This window comes from Arachis hypogaea, chromosome 19 (genome assembly GCF_003086295.3).
Source record: "Arachis hypogaea cultivar Tifrunner chromosome 19, arahy.Tifrunner.gnm2.J5K5, whole genome shotgun sequence".
Lineage (NCBI taxonomy): Eukaryota > Viridiplantae > Streptophyta > Magnoliopsida > Fabales > Fabaceae > Arachis > Arachis hypogaea.
The window spans coordinates 58,304,754-58,324,796 of NC_092054.1; the positions used below are offsets into that span (position 1 = coordinate 58,304,754).

Consider the following 20,043-nt stretch of genomic DNA (forward strand, 5'->3'; position numbering starts at 1 on the left):
CACTGTCAAGACCAATGGGGTTGATCCCGAGGTCTACAAGCTTATGCTCTTTCCCTTTGCTGTCAGAGACAGAGCTAGAACATGGTTGGATTCACAACCTAAAGAAAGCCTGAACTCTTGGAAAAAGCTAGTCAATGCCTTCTTGGCAAAGTTCTTTCCACCTCAAAAATTGAGCAAACTTAGAGTAGAAGTCCAAACCTTCAGACAAAAGGAAGGTGAATCCCTCTATGAAGCTTGGGAAAGATACAAGCAATTGATCAGAAGGTGTCCTTATGACTTGCTTTCAGAATGGAGCATCATAAGTATCTTCTATGATGGTCTGTCTGAACTGTCCAAGATGTCATTGGACAGCTCTGCTGGAGGATCTCTTCATCTGAAGAAGACGCCTGCAGAAGCTCAGGAACTCATTAAAATGGTTGCAAATAACCAATTCATGTGCACTTCTGAAAGGAATCCTGTGAATAATGGGACAAATCAGAAGAAATGAGTTCTTGAGATTGATACTATGAATGCCATATTGGCTCAGAACAAAATATTGACTCAGCAAGTCAATATGAATTCTCAAAGTCTGTCTGGCATGCAAGCAGCAACAGGCAGTACCAAAGAAGCTTCATCTGAAGAAGAAGCTTATGATCCTAAGAATCCAGCAATGGAAGAGGTGAATTACATGGGAGAACCCTATGAAAACACCTATAACTCTTCATGGAGAAATCATCCAAACCTCTCATGGAAGGATCAACAGAGGCCTCAACAAGGCTTTAACAACAATAATGGTGGGAAAAATAGGTTTAGCAATGGCAAACCTTTTCCATCATCTTCTCAGCAACAAACAGAGAATTCTAAGTAGAGCCACTCTGACTTAGCAACTGTAGTCTCTGATTTAATTAAAACCACTCAAAGTTTCATGACTGAAACAAGGTCCTCCATTAGAAATTTGGAGGCACAGGTGGGTCAGCTGAGTAAGAAAGTTACTGAACTCCCTCCTAGCACTATTCCAAGCAATACAGAAGAGAATCCAAAAGGAGAGTGCAGGGCCTTCAACATGACCCACACGGCCGAACCTGGAGAGGAGGAAGAGGCAGTGATCTCTACTGAGGAAGACCTCAATGGATGTCCACTGGCCTCCAAGGAGTTCCCTAATGAGGAACCATGGGAATCTGAGGCTCACACTGAGACCATAGAGATTCCATTGAATTTACTTTTGCCATTCATGAGCTCTGATGAGTATTCTTCCTCTGAAGAGGATGAAGATGTTACTGAAGAACAAGTTGCTAAGTACCTTGGAGCAATCATGAAGCTAAATGCCAAGCTATTTGGTAATAAGACTTAGGAGGATGAACCCCCCTTGCTCCCCAAAGAACTGGATGACTTGACTAGGCAGAAATTACCTCTGAAGAGACAAGATCCTGGAAAGTTCTCAATACCTTGTACCATAGGCACCATGACCTTTGAGAAGGCTCTGTGTGACCAAGGGTCAAGCATAAACCTCATGCCTCTCTTTGTAATGGAGAAGCTAGGAATCCTTGAGGTACAAGCTGCAAGAATCTCACTAGAGATGGCAGACAATTCAAGAAAACAGGCTTATGGACTTGTAGAGGATGTCTTGGTAAAGGTTGAAAACTACTACATCCCTGCTGATTTCATAATCCTAGACACTGGGAAGTGTATGGATGAATCCATCATCCTTGGTAGACCCTTCCTAGCCACAGCAAAGGCTATGATTGATGTTGACAGAGGAAAATTGGTCCTTCAAGTGAATGAGGACTCCCTTGTGTTTAAAGCTCAAGGATCTCCCCCTGTAACCATGGAGAGGAAGCATGAAATGCTTCTCTCAATGCAGAGTCAAACAAAATTCCCACATTCAAACTCTAAGTTTGGTGTTGGAAGGCCATAACCAAACTCTAAGTTTGGTGTTGAGAGGCCATCATCATGCTCTGAGTATCTGTGAGGCTCCATGAGAGCCCACTGTCAAGATATTGACATTAAAGAAGCGCTTGTTGGGAGGCAACCCAATTTTACTTATCTATGTTAAATTTCTATTTTTCATTGTTATTTTATGTTTCTATAGATTGATGATCATGTGAAGTCACAAAAAACAATTGAAAAAGCAAAAACAAACTTAAAAACAAAATGAAAAATAGCACACCCTGGAGGAGAAGCCTACTGGCGTTTAAACGCCAATAAGGGCAGCAGAATGGGCGTTAAACGCCCAGTCTGGCACCATTCTGGGCGTTTAACGCCAGAAATGGGCACCCAACTGGCGTTTAACGCCAGAAAAGGGCAAGAAGCTGGCATTAAACACCAGAAATGGGCAGCAACCTGGCGTTTAACGCCAGAATTGGCAGCAAAGGGCGTTTTGCAAGCCTAATTGGTGCATGGATGAGAAATCCTTGACACCTCAGGATCTGTGGACCCCACAGGATCCCCACCAACCTCAACTCACTCTCTCTCTTCTTCACACCTTTTCATAATACTCTTCCCCAAATACCCTTCACCAATCACCTCAATACCTCTTCCCATAAAAACCCTCACCTATCAAATCCTACCCTTTTCTCCATAAACCCTTCCCCAATCCACATCCATTCATCATAAACCCCACCTACTACACCATTCAAATTCAAACCACTTTCCCTCCCAAACCCACCCATACATGACCGAACCAAAGCCCCCCTCTCCACTCCTATATAAACCCATCTTCACCCCTTCATCTTCACACATCTTAAACACTACTTCTCCCCCTTGGCCGAAACACTAAGTTTGGTGCGAGCAAACCTTCTAAGTTTGGTGTGGTAAAAGCGTTACTTTTTGTTTTTCCATAACCATTTATGGCACCAAAGGCCGGAGAAACCTCAAGAAAGAGGAAAGGGAAGGCAAAAGCTTCCACCTCCGAGTCATGGGAGATGGAGAGATTCATCTCAAAGGTCCATCAAGACCACTTCTATGAAGTTGTGGCCAAGAAGAAAGTGATCCCTGAAGTCCCTTTCAAGCTCAAAAAGGGTGAATATCCGGAGATCCGACATGAGATTTGAAGAAGAGGTTGGGAAGTTCTCACCAACCCCATTCAACAAGTCAGAATCTTAATGGTTCAAGAGTTCTATGCCAATGCTTGGATCACCAAGAACCATGATCAAAGTGTGAACCCGGACCCAAAGAATTGGCTTACAATGGTTCGGGGGAAATGCTTAGATTTCAGTCCAAAAAATGTAAGGTTGGCATTCAACTTGCCCATGATGCAAGAAGATCCATACCCCTACACTAGAAGGGTCAACTTTGATCAAAGGTTGGACCAAGTCCTCATAGACATTTGTGAAGAGGGCGCTCAATGGAAGAGAGATTCAAGAGGGAAGCCGGTTCAACTAAGAAGGCATGACCTCAAGCCTGTGGCTAGGGGATGGTTGGAGTTCATCCAACGCTCAATCATTCCCACTAGCAACCGGTCTGAAGTTACTATAGACCGGGCTATCATGATCCATAGAATCATGATTGGAGAGGAAGTAGAAGTTCATGAGGTTATATCCCTAGAACTCTACAAGGTCGCGGACAAGTCCTCTACTTTGTCAAGGTTAGCCTTCCCTCATCTTATTTGTCACTTTTGTAATTCAGCTAGAATTGACATAGAGGAAGACATCCTCATTATTGAGGACAATCCCATCACTAAGAAAAGGATGGAGCAAACAAGAGATCCCACTCATAGAAAAGAGCATGAGGAAATTCCTCATCATGAAATCCCTGAGATGCCTCAAGGGATGCATTTTCCTCCACAAAATTATTGGGAGCAATTCAACACCTCCCTAGGAGAATTAAGTTCCAATATGGGAGAACTAAGGGTGGAGCACCAAGAGCATTCCATCCTCCTCCATGAAATTAGAGAAGACCAAAGAGTCATGAGGGAGGAGCAACAAAGGCAAGGAAGAGACATTGAGGAGCTCAAGCACTCCATAAGATCTTCAAGAGGAAGAACAAGCCGTCATCACTAAGGTGGACCCGTTCTTTAATTCCCTTATTCTTTATTTTCTGTTTTTCAAATTTTTATGCTTTATGTTTATTTATGTTTGTGTCTTATTACATGATCACTAGTGTGTAAGTGTCTATGCCTTAAAGCTATGAAAATGAATCCATCACCTTTCTTAAATGAAAAATATTTTTAATTGAAAATGAAAAAGAACTGCATGAATTTCGAATTTTAAAATAGTTTAATTATTTTGATGTGGTGGCAATACTTTTGTTTTTCTAAATGAATGCTTGAACAGTGCATATTTTTGAAATTGTTGTTTACGAATTTTAAAAGTGTTGGCTCTTAAAAGAATGATGGAAAGGGAGAAATGTTATTTGATAATTTGAAAAATCAAAAAAATGATTCTCGAAGAGAGAAAAAGCAGTGAAAAGCTTGAGAAAAAAAATAAAAAAAATGGCAAAAAAAGGAGAGAAAAGAGAAAAAGAAAAAGCAAGAAGAAAAAGCCAATAGCCCTTTAAACCAAAAGGCAAGTGTAAAATAAAAAGGATCCAAGGCTTTGAGCATCAGTAGATAGGACGGCCCACGGGAATAAAATCCTGGCCTAAGCGGCTAAACCAAGCTGTCCCTAACCATGTGCTTGTGGCGTGAAGGTGTCAAGTGAAAACTTGAGACTGAGCGGTTAAAGTCATGGTCCAAAGCAAAAAGAGTGTGCTTAAGAGCTCTGGACACCTCTAATTGGGGACTCTAGCAAAGCTGAGTCGCAATCTGAAAAGGTTCACCCAGTTATGTGTCTGTGGCATTTATGTATCCGGTGGTAATACTGGAAAACAAAATGCTTAGGCTCACGGCCAAGACTCATAAAGTAACTGTGTTCAAAATCAACATACTGAACTAGGAGAATCAATAACACTATCTAAATTCTGAGTTCCTATAGATGCCAATCATTCTGAACTTCAAGTGATAAAGTGAGATGCCAAAACTGTTCGGAAGCAAAAAGCTAAAAGCCCCGCTCATCTAATTAAGACTGATCTTCATAGATGTTTTTGGAATTCATTGTATGTTCTCTTCTTTTTATCCTATTTGATTTTCAATTGCTTGGGGACAAGCAACAATTTAAGTTTGGTGTTGTGATGAGCGGATAATTTATACGCTTTTTGGCGTTGTTTTTAGTATGTTTTTAGTATATTTTAGTTAGTTTTTATTATGTTTTTATTATTTTTTAAATAAAAATCACATTTCTGGACTTTACTATGAGTTTTTGTGTTTTTCTGTAATTTCAAGTATTTTCTGGCTGAAATTGAGGGACCTGAGCAAAAATCTAATTCAGAGGCTGAAAAAGGACTGCAGATGCTGTTGGATTCTGACCTCCCTGCACTCAAAGTAAATTTTCTGGAGCTAAAGAAGCCCAATTGGTGCACTCTCAATTGCGTTGAAAGGTAGACATCCTGGGCTTTCCAGCAATATATAATAGTTCATACTTTGCCCAAGATTTGATGGCCCAAACCGGCGTTCTAAGTAAGCATAGAAATTCTGGCATCAAAACGCCAGAACTGGCATAAAAGCTAGAGTTAAACGCCCAAACTGGCACAAAAGCTGGCGTTTAACTCCAAGAAAAGTTTCTACACATGAAATCTTCAATGCTCAGCCCAAGAACACACCAAGTGGGCCCAAAAAAAGGATTCTGCATCATTTACCTATTTCTGTAACCCTAGGCTACTAGTTTTCTATAAATAGGACCTTTTGCTATTGTATTATCATACTTTCATATACTTTTTACACACTTGATCATACTTTCATAGACCTTTTCATCTTTGGGAGGCTGGCCATTCAGCCATGCCTAGACCCTTTTGTTCTTATGTATTTTCAACGGTGGAGTTTCTACACACCATAGATTAAAGTGTAGAGCTCTGCTGTTCCTCATGAATTAATGCAAAGTACTATTATTTTTCTATTCAATTCACGCCTACTTCTTCTCTAAGATATCCATTTGTTCTTTAACATGATGAATGTGATGATCCATGACACTCAACACCATTCTCACCTATGAACGCGTGCCTGACAACCACTTCCGTTCTACATAAAAACAAGATTGAATGTGTATCTCTTGGGTTTCTAATCTAAGATTAGAACCTTCGTGGTATAGGCTAGAATTATTGGCGGTCATTCCTGAGATCCGGAATGTCTAAACCTTGTTTGTGGTATTCCGAGTAGGATCTGGGAAGGGATGACTGTGACGAGCTTCAAACTCGCGAGTGTTGGGCGTAGTGACAGACGCAAAAAGATCAATGGATCCTATTCCAACATGATCGAGAACCGACAAATGATTAGTCGTGTGGTGACAGCACATATGGACTATTTTCACTGAGAGGACGGGAAGTAGCCAGTGACAATGGTGATGCCCAACATAAAGCTTGCCATGGAAAGGAGTATGAATGATTGGAAGCAGGCAATAGGAAAGAAGAAGTTAAGGAGGAACAAAGCATCCCCATACGCTTATCTGAAACTCTCACCAATGAATTAAATAAGTATCTCTATCCTATTTTATATTTTATTCATCTTTTAATTATCAATCCACCATAACCATTTGAATCCGCCTGACTGAGATTTACAAGATGACCATAGCTTGCTTCAAGCCGACAGTCTCCGTGGGATCGACCCTTACTCGCGTAAGGTTTATTACTTGGACGACCCAGTGCACTTGCTGGTTAGTTGTGCGGAGTTGTGATAAAGAGTTGAGATTACAATTGTGCGTACCAAGTTCTTGGCGCCATTGATGATCACAATTTCGTGTACCAGGAGTCTAGTAGGTTAAATAAGGTTTTATGATGTTTTGGTAGTTGTTTGGAGGTTTGGAATGCTTGGTTTGGTGCAAAAACATAGAAAAATTTTGAAAAACAGAGCACCACCCACGCGCACGCGCACTCCACGCGTACACGTGAATCAAGCAATTTTGGCCATCCACGCAGACGTGCCATGTACGCGTACGCGTGGATTGAATTTTTCCACCCCCATACATTCACCCGAGAGTTGTTCCTGAAGTGTGCCAACTTTGTGCCCCAGGGCACGCGAACGCGTACCTTGTGCGTACACATCGACTCTCTGCCTTGCAATGCACGCGTACGCGTTGCTTCCATTTTCATCAATCCACACTTACGCGCACATGACGCGCACGCGTGGATTGCCCTGTTTCACCCACCTTCTTTTCTTCTCCTCTTTCCATCTCTTTTCCTCTTCTCTTTTCTCTTCTTTTCTTTCCACCCTGCAAACATCATCCAACACTACCAAGCATCATGTAACACCATTTCTTTTAGTTAGTTTAATTTTTGTTTTCCATTATAAGTGTTGGATTGCTAATCTTGTTTACTATTTCTTGCTGCTGATTATTGATGAGATGTTATGTTAACATCATTATTTTTAATTTTTATTATTGGATTTAATCGTTGAGGTTATATTTTGTCACTTGGTTTTGAGTCTTCATGTTTAACATTTGTGAGCACCAAGTGAATGTTACATTGCCTTTAAGCTTCTTAACTCTTTTGAATTGCATGTTTTGGCCACCATGCATTCATCATCTATTGTTAGGCAATTGTATATTATCATTGCATTTTTTTTAGGTGATGCTTGTTTATGGTTTACCCTTATTCACATCACTTATTTCATGCATTGAGATTGTAGAATTGTGAAATTGGATCAAAGCTTACCTAGTGACATATTTTTGAGCTTTGTAAAGTTTTGTGATCCATGCTTGCTATGTGATTGATTTCCACTTCTATCTTCTTTTTCCTAAGTTCCATAGCATCCATGTGTTTCACCTCTATGTCACTTAGGTGTTGCAACAACTTCAATATGTATCATTGATTGTTGTGTGAGTTTCATATACCATTTTGTTCACTAACTCCACCTACACATCAATCAATGTCCATGCATTATCCAATTTCACAGTTGCTTGATTAATTGCTTGATTAATTGCTTGAATGCTTTCATGCCTCTTCACTACTTGTGTGGTTAACTTAACCTACAAGTCTTTTGAAGTATTTTAAGCAAACTAGAATGAGTGAAATGTGTCTTCTTTTGTATAATTGTGACATGGTTTCTAAATACTAGGGTATGAGTTCTAAACCGCATGCAAGTTAGGACCCACACACTTATTTTTCATTAATGTCACACTAATTCACTCACTCAATTCTAGTGATTTCCCTCATTCTAACAATACATTCTTCCTTGCTTGTGCATTTACTTGTCTTATTATCTCCTATTTTCTATGTTCAGGATGAGTCATCATAAGCAAAAACGAAAGCGAGAGAAGAACACGCAGCATCGGTTGACCTACCAGCTGAAGGTAGCAACTAGGAAAGTCGCCGTACTCCCTTTGCTCATCTTTGGATGCACCGAGGACGGTGCAACCTTTTAAGTGTGGGGAGGTTGTCCGACCACTCGGTATTTTTGGGTAACAAGTCCTAATCCTAACACTCTTGCATTTCATTTTAGGATTTTTAGTTGCACTATCTCATTTTGTATATGTATATATTAAGCTTAGTCAAAATCATAATATTTTCCAAGAATTTTATCTATAGGGCACCCCAATTGAAAAAAAAAAATTTAGAACTTGCTTGAATTATATACTTTGTGGAACATGATTTTTGAGCTAAGAATACAAGCATGTGAGATTTGAGCCTAATTATGTGGTTACATCATATATAACCACTTACTTTCATTCTTGTGTGCATTATTCTCTTCCTATGATTGTAATCTTTGATTTGTTTAATTCTATATGTCCATTATTTTGTGTATACATGCATTTATATGATTGAGGCTATTATTCAAATAGCTCACTTACCCAAATAGCCTACCTTTTATCTTCCATTATTAGCCAATTTTGAGCCTATGCTTAACCCATTTATTCTTAATTGTAGCACATTACAAGCCTAAGTGAAAAATAATAAATGTCCTTAATTTAGATCTTTGATTAACTTAGGCTAGTGAGAGTGTTCATTACTTGATTTTGGAAAAGTTGGGTACATTGGGTAGAGATAAAAGTGTGTTTATATTTTTGTTGAAAAATCTTGGAAATTGGGTGCATACTCATGTTTTAATCATATGTAAACCATATGCATTGATGTTCTTGTACATATTTTAGTTTGAAAAAAATATATATAGAATAATAAAAGAAAAAAATAGATATACAAATATATATATATATATATATAGAGAAAAAGAAAAAGAAAAAGAAAGAAAAAGAATTACAATAAAAAGGGGACAAAAATGTCCCAAAGCAAGGTTCAATAAAAGTCAATGCATATGGGTGGTGATCAAGAAGAGAATGCATGAGTGTGTGAAAAAGTGAAGAATGGGTAGTTAGGTTTGTTTAGAATTGTATAGGATGTCATAGGTTAGGTGGGAAGTTTAAGCTTATCAAAGATTCAAATTTCAAGCTCACTTGACCAAATATGCATCCTACCTTGACCCTAACCCCATTACAACCTATGGGAAGTCCTCATGATATTTGTATGCATGCATGAAATAATTGTTGATTGTTAGATGAAAAACAAATCTTGGAAAACATGATTAGGGGAGAATTGAGTGAATCAACCCCATACACTTGGGTGACTAGAGCGGATACACATCCGGTGAGGGTTCGATTGCTCAATTACATGTTTCCACCCATGATCATCTCTTTTCTTGCAAGTTTGTAAAATCTTTTTAATAATTCAATTCAATTGTGGGTTGAGTGATTGCTATTGCCTTAGCCCTTGTGTTTGTATATGTATTCTTGGAAATTGATTTATTTTGACTAAGTGGATGCATTCATGTAGATAGATTGCATATAGATAGGTTGCATGTAGTTAGTTTGCATTGAATAAATGTTGATGTCCCTTTGCTTCTTTCTTGATTTTAGCATGAGGACATGCTTAGTTTAAGTGTGGGGAGATTTGATAAACCCCGATTTTGTGATTTATCTTGTGCTTAATTTGGGGGATTTTATCACCTTTTCCCACATTTATTCAATGAAATAGCATGGTTTTGTAATTCTCCCTTGAATTGTGCTTAAGTGTAAAAACATGCTTTTTAGGCCCTAAATTAGTTATTTTGATTCACTTTAATTCCATTCGATGCCTTGACATGTTTGTTGAGTGATTTCAGGTTCATAAGGCAAGTGTTGGATGGAAGAAATGAGTAGAAAAGCATACAAAGGGGAGAATGGATGAAGAAACAAGGATTGGGAATGCATCAATGGATGCGCACACGTACAAGGCGCGCACGCGCAAAAGTGGTTTCGCCTAGAGACGCGCACGCGTACATGCCGCGTCCGCGCGGATGAAGAATTTGCCAATCGACGCGCACGCGCATATGGCGCGCACGCGCCGATACTCTCACATGGCCCACTTAAAGGCAAAACACTGGGGGCGATTTCTGAGCTGCCCAGGCCCAAATCCAACTTGTTTCTGAGTGTATTTCATGCAGAATTGAAGTCCAAGCAAAGGGGAAGCAATTGTTTGTAGCATTAGCATCATGTAGGTTAGTTTCTAGAGAGGGAAGCTCCCTCTTCTCTCTAGAATTAGGTTAGTTTAATCTCTTCTAGATCTAGGCTCAATTACATGTTTTCATCTTATTTCTTTTATGATTTCTTGTTCCTACTACTTGATTCTCTTAGTTTTCATGTTAATTTCTTTTTTATGTTTCTTTTGTGATGATGAACTCATGTAGGATTTGATTTACATGTAATTAAATTTAATGTTTGATGTTCTTTTTATTGTTGATTTGGGTTGTGTTCTTACTTTCCTTGCAATTTGTAGTTGGTAGATTTTACTATTTCTTGTCATTTACTATGCTTTCTTTTTATGCCTTCCAAGTGTTTGATAAAATGCTTGGTTGGATTTTAGAGTAGAATTTTATGTTCTTGGCTTGGGAAGGTAACTTAAGAACTCTTGAGTTACTAATGTCCAAGTGATTGACGATTGGAAGCCATTAACTCTAGATCTTACTAATTGATTTGGTGGAGAACTAGGACTTATGGACTTGGGTTGACATAGCTCATTTGACATTCCTTTATTAGTTAGAGGATGACTTAATGGGGTTGATCCTCGCCAATTCTCATGTTGTGGTAAGTGATTAGGATAGAGATCCTTGACCACCTAACCTTGTCAAGACCTTTTTGTTAGTTTATTTCCTTTGCCATTTATATTTCTTGTCCATCATATCAAAAATCCCAAAACATACTCCATAACCAATAACAAGGCACTTTATTGCAATTCCTAGGGAGAACGACCCGAGGTTTAAATACTTCGGTTTATAAAATTTAGGGGTTTGTTACTTGTGACAAACAAATTTTTGTATGAAAGGACTATTGTTTGGTTTAGAAACTATACTTTACAACGAGAATTCATTAGTGGAATTCTAGACCACACAAAAGTCCAAATCATCAAAATGGCGCCGTTGCCGGGGAGTTGCAATGGTGTTATGTTATTGGTTATTGTACATATGTGAATATTGTAAATGGGTTTACCTTTTGCTTCTTTGTTAGTTTTTGCTAGTTTTAGGATTTAATTTTCTTGCTTTTTATTTGATTTTATTTTCATTTTCTCTTGCTATCATGAATTCTCACTTTGGCTATGAGTTTGGTTCTAACTATGTTGTAGGAAATGAGAGCTTCAATGAGGATGTGTATCAAGGATGGGACAATCAAAGGTGGGAGGAGCCATATGCATATGATCAATCCTTATGGCAATAACCTCCACCAACGCACTATGAAGAAGAGTTCAATATATAATGTAAGCTTTTCAAAGTAAGGGTGGAGAGATTCTAAGAAAAATATAAAGTAGAGAATATAAAGATCTTCGCCATCTCTTAGATGAACCACAGCTCACTTCTGAGTACCTGGACCTGTATCTGAAAAATAAGAGATATATACGGAATGAGAACCCCAATCCATGGGTTCCCAGTATGGTAAAAGTGCCAAATAAATACAATGCACTGCAACAAAAACTCACTAAGCATCATAAACTTCTTTTCACCAAACATTCACCCTATATTCTCACTAATCCATAAATAGGCAACTGTCATAAGGGAAAGCTAAGTCTAAATCTTGTTCTTCATGCTTCTCAACTCTCTCTAAATCTCCAATGAATCGGAATCAGAGTCATAACAAAACCATCACCAGTTATTCTGTCTCAATAATTCTATATCAATACATCATATCCTCACCAGAAGCAAGTGAAATCACTTCACTGCATCTACCCAGGGAGCCCAAATTACCTCATTCAATAATCATCATCATTATTCAATTACATCATTAACTCATCTCATCTAGAACAGCCCTCAGCATCCACCGACACCGGTATGAGGGATCTCTCAGTTGTACAAACACAAGCAATATAGACAAGTAATACATAATTAAAGTGCAAGTAGAACAAGTAGCACATAATCAGGTAACACAGCATATATGATATTACAATCCAAAACAAATAGGCAAACCCAAATAAATCAAACATATGCAAATGATGTATGCCTGTCCTATAGCTGATGATATCATCTGTCGGTTATATAGCCAACCCGACATGTCCTGGTAGCTAACCATGGACAGAAACACCCATCGCGGAGCAGGTAGGTTTGAGCTACAACCCCCTTGTTACTACCCGCTCAACCCAGAGCCAGTGGAATAACCACTACTGCGGTTACTACCCAGGCGGGGGTTTAAAAGCTCAACCTGGAGCAAGTGGAATCACCACTACTGCCGTTACTACCCAGGCGGGGGTTTAAAAGCTCAACCTGGAGTAAGTGGGACGAACCACAACCCTTGCTACTACCCAGGTATCTCAAGCATTGGCCCGGAGCAAGTGGGACGAACCACAAACCTAGCTACTGCCCAGGTATCTCAAACATATTCATTCAATCCTAATTCATATTATCAATCTTCGTTGTTACCAAATCTCAAATATTGACCTGGAGCAAGCCGAATGAACCACAACCCTTGCTACTACCCATGTATCACAAATACACATTTATCTATAATCACCCTTCATTATTATTATCAATTCTCAGACAATGACCCGGAGCAAGCGGGACGAACCATGACCCTTTGCTACTACCCAGGTATTACAGACATACATTCATTCCAAACTCCATAATTAAGCTCATGTATCATAATCTTTCATACCATCTCATACCCAGAGCAAGTGGACAACGCCACTGCCTACTACCTGGTGTCACACATCACAGTCAACATGTTCCATCATTATTCCCTTGCCACATTTAGTCATTAATCATATACATATACATATACATATACATATACATACTCAGCCATAATTCAATTCTTATCACAGCCCTCCAGCTCATACTGTACACGATACTTTCGCCTCCATCCTTAGTAACTCATACAATTATTATTACTCATCATTCATCATTGGTTCTCACTTTCCTTCATCCACAAGTTACCACATGTCCTAACTTCTTTTCATTATTAGGCATGCTATAAAAATTTAGGGCTTAATGGATGAAAGTGGAGGCTTAGAAGTATGGAATTCAGCTTTAGAAACTCAAAAATCAACTGTTGCCAAAAACAGAGTCACGCGTGCATGTCGCTCACGCCCACGCGTCGAACGCAGCAAAACACAGTGACGCGTACGCGTCCCTCCACGCACACGCATGGATGGGAGAAAAGCCCAGTAACGCCTACGCGTCAGCCACGCGTACACGTGGGTACATTTTGTGCCCCAGGCACAAAAGTGGCACAAATCAGGCACAACTCCCTGGAATTTGGGCGGGGCAACTATTTTAGTTCATCGACGCGTATGTGTGGGCCACGCGCACGCGTGGGTAATGAAACTTGGAAAACGACGCGTGCTCGTCGGCCACACACGCGCGTTCTGCCAAAAATTTCACTAAGTTAAAAAGCTACAGAATTTTTAAAACCCCAAACTTCCACCACACATAACTTCTTCTACAAACGTCCGTTTTCAACCATTTTTGAACCGTTGGAAAGACCTTTGAATAAAATTTCATAAAAATCTATTTTTGAAGAATTCTAAACTCCGTGGACCGAGTTACAGACCGCCAAAGTTGGTCAAAAATAAGTTTTTTACCCAAACATAGAAATCACCAATTTTCCAATGTTCACAAGCCAAATTCATTTCCACTCATCCAAATGACCATAACCCAACCACATCCACATAATTACACTCAACAAAAATCAAACCTACCTCATCTACATAACTTCACCCAAAACCATTAAATTCCACTCTTAAATTCCTCAAACCATATTATTCAATAACCAAACCAATTATTCACATATTCGATGTCTAAAATCCAACCAATTACTCATGTCATCACACAATCCACACGTCAACTTACCTTACTTACCTCTTTCCGGCCTCCGGCCTAAAGTTCACGGCCTCCGTCCCAAATTCACAATTTAAATGCATATTCCACAATTCAATACTCATTATCCAATTCATCAAATTCTCAACACACCAAACATACAAAGCCACACACTCCTCAACTCAATTATTAATTCATATTACATATCAACTATGCATATTAGCACCAACCATTCACATAATCCAAACTTAATCCTAGGGGGCATCTAGCCTAGAAACTTAAATCGTACCTCTTGTAGCCAAAATAATTGAGCTCTTCTTGGAAGTCTCAACCAACGCTTAGCTCCAAGCCTTACCAAAGCTCCACAAGCAATACCAACCTCCCAATTGTGCACCAAAATCACCAAATACACTAACATAACCAATTTCACATATATACATCAACCTAGGGCTCATGAAAATGATAAATCACAAGGGTTTGAGTACTACTTACCTCAGCCCATATGAAATACGGATAGAATCCACTTAGAATCCATGTTAGAGTATCCCTAAACAACCAAAATTACAATATTTCAACACCAACTACCCCAAAAACATGTAACAGTGGGGAATTTCGAAATTTGGGCAGAGATGAATGGAATACTCACCACAAAACTTAGATAGAATTGTAGAGGATGGAAAAAGGTGAAGCGTGGCCACAAACGGCTCGTCAATCGGAGTTCCGTAGAGAAAGTTATGGTGATTTGAAGATCAAAGAGAGTTAGGGTTTCTCTCTTCTTCTTCCCTTCTCAATTCAGCGCCCCACACCCCTTTTTTAGGGTAAAATGAGCTGAAATGCTCATAACTAATATTTATATGTGTTGGGTCTTGGGCCCACTTAGGCCCGATTCACTTATTTTTGTCTGTTGGCCCAATTTTGGGCCAAAACCTTTAAGATTAGTGCTCTGAAATGCACTTTAAATATTTCTACATTCCCTAATTATAGTTCCTCATTTCTTAACCTTACTTACTTATAATCAATTTTCTCAGCTGCAGTACCAGACAGATCTCAGCCGGTACTGCCAGCCAAAATTCCAATGCGCATTTTTATGCGAAAAACTATGTTTTTTAACTCAGAAAAATTTACTGAATCCAAATATCATATTTAAATTAGCAAATTCCAATTGCTCAATTTTCTGAACCATATTCGTTCATATCTAATTTATTATTTAATTAATTATGGTTTGACCAGGTTTTACACTTTTTACATAATTTGCAATTAGTTTTTAATCTGACTTTTTCTTTGATTAGTTGAACGGTGAGCTCTTTCCGACTGTAGTAAGTCATTGTTCTTTCCAAGCTAATGTTGGTCATGACAGCTGAGTTGAATGGTGAGCTCTTTCTGATTGTAAATATTTTCATTGATTTTTTGACATTATATTAGGGAAGATAATTTTAGTGTTATTTTCTAGAAGTTTGATTAGTTTAAAATCATATGCATCTTTTTAAACCTTAAAATCATATGTCTATCTGATTGCCTATTATATATTAAATTGCAGTGTTATTTTAAAAGGAAACTATTTTACAATAGTTTGCTTTCCTATTTTCTTGCTCAAGGGAGAAAAAGTGTGGAGTTTCCTTCTTGGCTCACTCAGTTATTTAATAAGGTTAGAAGCTATGGATTATTCATTCTTTGTTTCTTTCAACTATAATTTGTTGCTGCAATTCAGTGGATTCATATCTATTAAGCTTAGGTCTAACAAGTGAGGAACTTTGCCTCCCTTATTTTTGTCTATTTCTGGCATCTGCTTTGGTGTTTAAAATTTTTCTTTCTTTCATTCGTCATATTTAGCATATCATTGTTATGATTCTTTGTAGGTTAAGACGAATTATTCATCTCCATTTAAATGCTCAAATGCATCAATTACAGATGTTGCAGCAGTCTCAAGTTTCGTCGATGCAGACTTATTATCAAAACCAGCTCCAAGAGTTTTCACATGCAACAGCAGTAGCATCAGCCAGCTGAATTTACACAACAACGCGATGCTCAACCATAGCTGCAGTAAGATCCTGGAATGTCATTACACAAGTATTTCAAATTGCCCGAAGCAATTCAGGTATTTGCTATGCATGGTGTTTTTTCTTACTGTTGTTTTTGTTTTCGAGCACACATAACACACTACTTTCTATTGACGATGCTGATATACAAACTTGATTTACCTTTTTATTCTTACCATCTTACTCTTTTGACTTGGCAGTCTTCGTTGTGTGACTGTGACAAACTTTGCCAACTTTTGGAGCAGCATCTGAAGTTAATGCAGATGCTACAGGTAACAAGATTTAGTCCTTTATTGGGTGTTTCCATATTAGCACTATAACATCCCTAAACATTAAGTATCTGTTCCCGACGCGAGTTGCACCTTTTTTAAAGATTTGGGGATAGGGGGTTGAAATTGCACATGGCTTATAATCATGAGGGCAGAATGTAATTAAACCAAAATTATTTATCAGCATTCAAATTGGTTTTCTTTTCTTCTGCAAGAAAGATTGGGCCAGTTGTAGCAGCATGATGGCAAAGTAGAACAAAAGAAGCATGATTGCTTGCACTATTCTTATCTGTAAATGTTCTTTATTATTAATTACTAATGAGCTTGTGCTGATGTTTGTGCCTTAGCCATTGAAATTTTATGTTAATATCTACTTTATAAACATGCTTTTAATTTCTTAGTCAATGCCCCAATGGTCCTTATGTTGATTTCTGGCGCAATCATGGTGCTGTTGTATTTATATTGTACAGTTGCATTATTAGTTCTTGATATCATTGCCTTAATGTGTACAATTATTTCCTTCCCCTTTTACTAAATTATATTCAAGTTTAAGTGTTAATTTTATTGGGGAAATTCGTTAATTACATCGGTCATTGTGAATTGAGCTCCAAGATTTCTATGCTAATCTTTGTTAGTTAGAAACACGATTTTTTTTTTAACTTTGACAAGGCTATTGCCACGCTTTTAAAAGCATAGCCATATCTTGCTATTCGCCACGCTTTAAAAGCGTAGCCACATCTGGCACATATAGCTACGCTTTTAAAGCGTGGCCATATTTAAAAACGTGGCAAAAAATAAAGCATGGCTATAGTTCACCAAAAGCGTGGCGATAGAGCAACCGGCACCCTTGCAAGCGTGACCTTTTCAAAAGTGTGCCAGTAGCTCAAAAAACGTAGCAAAAAGCTATCGCTACGTTCTTTTGATTTTTCGCCACACTTTAAAAGCGTAGCAAAAAATGTGTTTTCTTGTAATGATTAGTAATTAAACAAGTATAGGGGTATTTTGGATATTAATAAAGAAGTTCAAGGATAAAATGGATATTTTATAAAATTTCAAGGATATTTTTTATATTTATAAAATAAGTAAAGTTATTTTATTCATTTATAAAATATGTTAGGATAAAAATAAAAATATTTAAAAGTTCAAAGTGAAAATAAAATTCTTAAAAGTTTAAGTATAAGACAGTATTAAACAAGATTTTGATATAAAAATAATAATGCTAATACTCCTTCATTATTAATATTAGTTTACTCATAATAATATAATTATTATCTTTTCATAATATTACAGAAGAGTAAAATAGTAGTCTTTTCTAAAAGTTTTAGCAAGACAAATCTAAGTTAAAAATCTTTGATTCACTTTTCATAAGAAACTTAGGGAAAGGGGAGGGAGGAGTACGAAGATAATTTATATTTTTGAAATGTAAGAAAATAAAAGAGAACGATAAGAAAGAGAAAGGCACCAAAAATGGTAAAAGAAATTTAAGAGACTAAATGTTCTCATAGCCAAAAATACACCTTTTTATTCACTTATGGTTTTCTCCCTTGATTCAAGGCCTAAAAACTAGCAAAAAGATTTTAAACAAGTGTTACGGAAGTTTACAAGCTTGTTGGGAAGGTAAAACAGTTAAAAATAGAATTTTAGATGAAAAACAGATCTGGTGCATACGCATAGGGTTGTGCGTATGCACGCAGAAGAGTTTTCTCAACTTGTGCGTACGCATAGAAGTGTGCATATGCACACAAAGTAAAATGTTCTATTTTGTGTATACGCATGAATACGTGCGGACGCCCTCAACAGAAGGCTCTTCCCAGCTTGTGCATACGCATGATGTTGTGCGTACGCACAACTTGCAAATTTCACAGAGTATGTGTGCACACCCCCTTGTGCGTGCGCATGAGTCACAACACTCGTTCTGCTCATAGCGTAGGCACAGGTGTGTGCATGCACACAAAAACTAGAACTCACAATTTTCTGCAACATCACAGAATTAAGATTTTTGGCACCAACTTCCAACGATCATATCTTTTGTTACAAAATTCCGATTTCCACAAAATCTATACTGTTTTAAAGCTCTTTGAATTATCTTTAATTTGATACAAAATTCAATCAATTTTAAAAACTGTAGTGATGTAGGGCGTTTGTCGGTGTAAAAATTTTCTTTTCAATAAGAGAATCATTTCGTTGCAAGTATAGTTCCAAACCAACAATCAACTCTCACATCAAAGTTTAAATATGGAATTGTCACAATTCAAATCAAATAACCAGGAGTTTTAAATCCTGGGTCGTTCTCCCCAGGAATTGCAATTGAGTACTCAATTATTGGCTATGAGAAAATGGGGGTTGTGATTGCAATAAACGGAAATGTAGATAGCAAGAAAGTAAATGAGCATGCAATAAATAAATATCAAAAGCAATTAAACTCAAGGCAATTAATCAAAAGAAAGGAAAATTCAAATACTAAGAAACCTCTTGGCAAGGATTGAGAGTTAAGGTTATCTATCCTAGCCATTGACCACAAACATAGATGATTATGAAGAGTTAACCCTACTTAGTCAATCCTAACATCGAGGATAAGTCAAATAGGCATAATTGATCTCAATCCACAAGTCTTAGCTTACTCACTAATTAATTAGCTTAGTGAAAGAATAGCGGTTGTGGAAACCAAATCAACTAACAACCCTAATATATCAATCAAGAATGGACATCAATGACTTAAGGTTATCTAAATCCTCAATTCTAAGCCAAGAGTGTGAAAAACTATACTAAAACTAAGTCAGGCATTTTATCAAACACTTGGTGTGCATGACAATAAAAACATATTAAATTGTAATAAAAATAAAATCTAAAGCTACCAAATGCAAGAAATTAATCATAACAACTTAATTAAACATCAATAAACATAAAAACATCAAATTGCATTAATAGAAATTAAAATTAACAAGAGTTCATCAACAATAAAATAACAAAATAAAAGAAATAACAAGTAAAACTAAAAGAAGATGCTAGAACAAGAAATAGCAAAGAAATTAAATCAAGACAAGAATTAAGACCTAAATCTAAGATGAAATTAACTAAATCTAACCTATTTCTAGAGAGAAGAGAGAGCTTCTCTCTCTAGAATAACTTAAAGCATGTTTCTATCTAAACCCTAATTGCTCTCTCCTTTCATCCTGGTGGACGGAAAACTTGTCTCATAACAAATTTCCTTCGGCAAGTGTACCGAATTTGTCGTCAAGTAAAAACTCACAATAGAGTGAGGTCGAATCCCACAAGGATTGATTGATCAAGGAACTTTAATTAGAGGAATGTTCTAGTTGAGCGAATCATAAATTGAGTTGAGAATTGCAGAAAGTTAAATGCGGGAAAGTAAATGACAGAAAGTAAATTGCAGAATCTTAAATGGGAATGGGGGAATTGCTCATAAATGTAAATGACAGAAATTAAAGAGAATGGGTAAGATTAG

General features: G+C 37.6%; 1 non-coding gene across 1 annotated transcript; it reads right to left on the reverse strand.

Moving 5' to 3' along the window:
- Window positions 1-175: 175 nt before the first annotated feature.
- Window positions 176-279, reverse strand: LOC112780422 (small nucleolar RNA R71). Its single transcript, XR_003191261.1, has one exon. It is a non-coding gene; the product is annotated as a small nucleolar RNA R71 (small nucleolar RNA).
- Between the last annotated feature and the right edge of the window lie 19,764 nt (window positions 280-20,043).